The 5,006-nt window shown below is 38.1% G+C and overlaps 1 pseudogene; it reads left to right on the top strand.

The window, feature by feature from the left end:
• Positions 1–121, top strand: part of LOC149188070 (gibberellic acid methyltransferase 2-like) — a 1,596-nt pseudogene extending 1,475 nt beyond the window's left edge.
• The last annotated feature ends 4,885 nt before the right edge of the window (positions 122–5,006 follow it).

Raw genomic sequence — 5,006 nt, 5'->3', positions numbered from 1 at the left:
GTCAGTAGCACTGAGCTCTGCAGAATCAGAGTATATGGCAGCCAACATAGCTACATTGTGAAGCTATATGGCTTCGGAAGCTACTAGTAAGCCTGTCCAGGCAGAGGATAGAGGCGACTGATGTGTATTGTGATAATCAGAGTTGCATAAAGCTATCTAAGAATCTAGGGTTTCATGACAGGTCGAAGCACATCGATATTCGATGTCACTTTATCAGAGATTGTGTACAACGTGGAGCAGTCTAGTTACAATATGTTCCTACAGAAGAGCAAGTTGCAGATATACTCACGAAAGCTCTAGGGAGAGCTAAGTTCATCTATTTTAGAGAACAAATGGGTATGGTGGAGAACCCGTTTCAGTAGTAGGGACAGGCTATTTTGGATGCTTCTCAGTTGCAGTTGTTGCAGTTGCAACAACAACAAATGAGAGGAGTGTTGCAATGTTGGCAGCAGTCCAACAGTGTCAACAGTAGCACAGATGCAACTTATATTAGAGTTGTGCAGTGGTTGATGGGTAGCAGCAGCCAGACATCAGCCCAGTGTGATAGGAGATGATACAAAGATAGGGTGCAGTGGAGCACTAGAACGCATTCCTCGCTAAGAGGGAGTGTTAGTTTTTTGTAGCATTAGATGTGTTTCTAGCCTTGAAATTTTGTGGAGAGGCTAGAATACATGAGATCTCCAAAACCCATAAATCGTTTATGGAAATTCCACCTAGAAGTGTCTCAATTAGATTATTAGCCGATTTTTAAATATTTCCTAAGTCTAAACTTAGGGAATATGGTTAATTAATCAGTATTAATTGAGATAAGGTGAGAATCATCTAGAAACTCACACGGATCGATCCAGAAATGATCCTAGCCATTGATTAAGTTTTAATCTTGGCCGTTGGTGCTCCAACAATGGATTATAAAAGGAAGTCGATGTGGTGATGGAGAAATTATCCAGTGCAGATACTCAGTTGCCCAAGCAGTTCGATTTTCTCAGTGGCAACAACTTAGTAGAGAAGATAGAGCCAGAGGGTGAGTAGCAAGTGGAAGAGGAGAGTAGTAGCATTCTGGGAGGAAGATTTCCCGTTCCCGGAAGTTTCAGAGGAAGGAAGGCCGAAATCTCCAGAGGGCCAGTGTAGGCTCTGCACAGAGGGTGACATAGGGAGCTCAGCGCGGAGGCTGGGGAAGCTATTTTAGAGGCAAAAAATAACTATGGGGTGATAGAAAATTCTCACAATATTTTTGTCAGTATTCTCCTCTTATTAGATTGCTAGCTTGGCATCTAAATTATTGTACTTAGAATTGTTGCTTAATATTAATAATAAAACCCTCATCTGCTGCACCGGTTTTCCCAAGTTGGGTTTTTCTGGGGACAATTGTCCAAATTAACTGTGTCGAAATGATTGTGTTTGTGCTAGAATTTCTCAGTTTCCAGTATTTTATTTTTTGCAGTATTTTTATGGTGAAAATTGCAGCTGTGATTTTATTCGTTATTTGCTGTAGCAAATAAACTGCATAATTAATTTTTGAGTTAGAAGAATAATTTCCAGTAGCTGCAATAGATAAAATTTCACAGCCAAGGCCACATGCAAACTCTGTAGGCATATAACCATGCAGTAAGACATAGGTGTGCCTTCACGCGAGTTGGATTGGCCCATACACTGGTGATCAACTCTACAGAAAGCAAGCTCCCTTAGAACCATGTGTCCTCATGTAAGCCCATTCAAAGTCCTCCAATCCTATCTAGAACAAAAGGAACTAGAGATGAACATAAAGAGATCGACCATGGTGTAACCAAACACAAGGTATAGGACACCTAATACAGGGTCTCGCATGGTTTCTATAAGGCTTTTGACTTGTGACCTTGGGCTTACAATGGTGGTGAAATATGTTGCAGAAAAAGGGATGTACCCTTGCTGACATGAGGTGTAACATGCCTCTTTAACTCTATGTAGGTCTACTAGAGGTATTAAGGTGGCTCCTCACTTAAGTGGGGGACATTTTTCTTGATATCTTTCAAGGAATAGAACTTGATGGTAGAGAGTTGGCATACCTTGGATGGTTCAGTTTATTTGATATTATATAACACTGTGTAGGGCCTAGGATACATTATATTATGCATTGGATACAAGTATGACCCTAATACGGGGTTGATATATATCCAGATATAGATAGAGTCAAGGCATGCATTCAAAGCCATATTCCCCCCCAAAACACAATATGCTATTTATACAATTCATCTGCGTATTGCATCAGATTATCCTGTTCATATTTAATAATCATTAATATCCTATATGGATTTCATGGCTTTGTCCTATTTAGTTTGGATGCTTGGTTAATGAACTATTGGATTCATAACCAAGAATATGCAAAGTTTCAACATTGAGGCGTTTGTGATTTGAATTTTGTTGAGCTTCTTCTTCTGGATCCATCACATTGGTAATATGCAAAGTTACATGCTTAGTGAGGTAACAATATCTGTCATGCAGACTGCGTGATACTGATGTTGGCTAGTTACATCCTTGATTTCACTTATGTAAATAATGGAGAGCTAAGTTGTTCTATTTTACTACTTCATCTTATTTGATTGGTGAAGAAGTTTCAAAATAAGATATAGAGCTTCTATAGGATTTATATCCATTGAATGATTTGGCATTGGCTTTCAAATTGCTTATATTGTCATGACATGTAGCTCCCTCCTCTAATGCCTGTTATTGCAAAATCTAGCACCTTAATGCAAAGCCTTACTAAGCAATCTAGATTAGGAGCAACAATGGGATTAGTTACCACTATCATCTTACCAACTATTCCTCTGTGATTTTGTGGTTGGATACAATCCCCACAAGGGAGGCTTTCCCAGTAGATCTTAGGTATTAAGTAACTTTAGTAATTTAGGCTAAATACCCTCAAAGTGTTCTACTACAAAATTCACCCTAGGATAAATATTCAAAGTTTAGGTTTTGAGAGAGTTAAGGTATAATTCCAAGATAGTGAGTTCAAAGGACCCTATGACTAAATCTAGAGGGCTTAGTAAGTCCTAAAGAGGCTCAAATAGGTTCCCAAACACATGCAATCTAGAATTATACTTTGCTGTTATAAACTAGGGTTTTAATCCACAAATTTACAGCATGAAAATATTTATAACAACAATAAGAAAATAACTATAGAATCTATGAAAGTTAGTGCTATTCAATGAGTAAACAAGGAAGTAACTAACAACAATTTTCAAGGGCTGAAAACGCATAAAACAACAAGATAAACCCTATACATCAGCATTAATTAATGGCTGAAAATGCATGCAAAATAATATTTTTTCATTTCCAATTTATTGCATTCAAAGTATAACCCTAGGACAATAAGGTCTAAACTAAATAATGTTGAGAAATGCAGATTTTGTTGTAAATTAACCCTAATTTACCATAGAAAATATAAAAAAGAAATTTAGGGATTTATTTTTGTTATTTTATGGGATTGCCACAAGAGATTGGATTAGTGCCTTTCTCAAACAAGGGCTAATGGAGTCTTAAGGCTAAAAATCTATGAAAGAGGACCGATGGAAGTGGTATCAAGGAGAGAGAGAAAGTTATTTGAGATTACTAAATGTTCCAATGTATGAACATGGGATGCTTATCCCTTTTTTCGTTATTAGGTATTTTGCTCTTCAATTTCTAAAAGTGATTTCTTTCACCTTTATCAATTTAAATGTAAACTTTGAACTCATCAAGTATTTAAAGGATCCATCATCCTAGCCCTATCTACTTTGGAGATTGAATAGGGAGGAAGCTACACTTGGGTTCCTCAAGAGAAACTTGATGAGAATTGTTGTCAAGGAGATTTTAGAGCCACAAAACATTCAATGACTATTTGGGGAAGTTTCATTAATACCCTAATTTTTCAACAAGTACCAGATGGAAGAAGATACAATTAATTTGCACAAATAATCATAGAATCACAAATAATCAACCAAGACAAAGAAAACCTTAACCATCCAATCAAAATATCCTCCCCAAGACAAATTTGCTCATTTAATGCTTCATAGTGACCAAGTGAGAAGAAGCTAGCTAGTGTGCATAGATCTCCAAGTGTGTGTGACAATGATCTAAGGATAATTTGACCTCCCTCTATTTATATGAGGGTGACCAAGTCAAATTTATCCTTAATTTAGTCTAAAATCTCTAAAAACAATATTAAATGTGATTACAAGTTGGATAGGTCACAAGTCAACCCCAAAGATAGCTAACTCAACGAATGAGAATAAAAGCAAGCCTCTTTTAACCCACATGTGTGAGCTAAAATCCCTCCAAGGGTGATGTCATCCTCCAAAAGATGTGTCTCTCATCAAAAGGTGCCATGGATGACTCAAGGGGGTGCATCTCATCCCAAAAGTCACATCTCCTCATCAAATGGTGTCTAATCATCAAGCAAGGCTCCATCATCCAAAACGTCATCCTCAACCAAGCCTACGCCATCTATCCATGCCTCATTAAGAGGACATCATGGAGCTCGAGCATGGCATTGTCATTCACAGTAGTGTATCATTCCCTGTAGAGGGGTCCCAAGTCATGGTCATCATCAAATCTCTTCATAAATAGGGAAACACCCATCAAGTAGGTGCAATGCCAGCCTGGGGTTGTCTTGTTAATTCTAGGGTACGTCAACTCTCTAAGCAATGTCCTCGCTCTGGGTGCATTTTAGGTCTTGGTGGGAGGGAAGAGTGTCATCAACTATGCTAAAGACATCCCAAGGTCAAAGCTCCTCTAAAATTGGCTGATGTCCTAGGGCAAAGTTCGTAGTGGAATCATCAAATGGGGCTTGTCATCTTCTCTGAAGTGTTGGAGAAGCATCATACAATCTATCAAGGGATGGCAACTGTACCTGGGAGCAAAGATCCAACACATACTCACAAAATGAAGTGAGATCAACATCATAGGTGCACAAACCATAAGAGTATCAGAGTGGGCCATATTTAATGAAAAAGGCATCAAAGTACTTCACACAAGTATCATCTTCAAATGTC

Source organism: Pinus tabuliformis, chromosome 3_1 (genome assembly GCF_031772625.1).
Source record: "Pinus tabuliformis cultivar Carrire ecotype Pingquan chromosome 3_1, CPIR1, whole genome shotgun sequence".
In the NCBI taxonomy this organism is placed as follows: domain Eukaryota; kingdom Viridiplantae; phylum Streptophyta; class Pinopsida; order Pinales; family Pinaceae; genus Pinus; species Pinus tabuliformis.
Note: the sequence above shows the minus strand (reverse complement) of the source record. Positions and strands in the feature narration are given on the sequence as shown.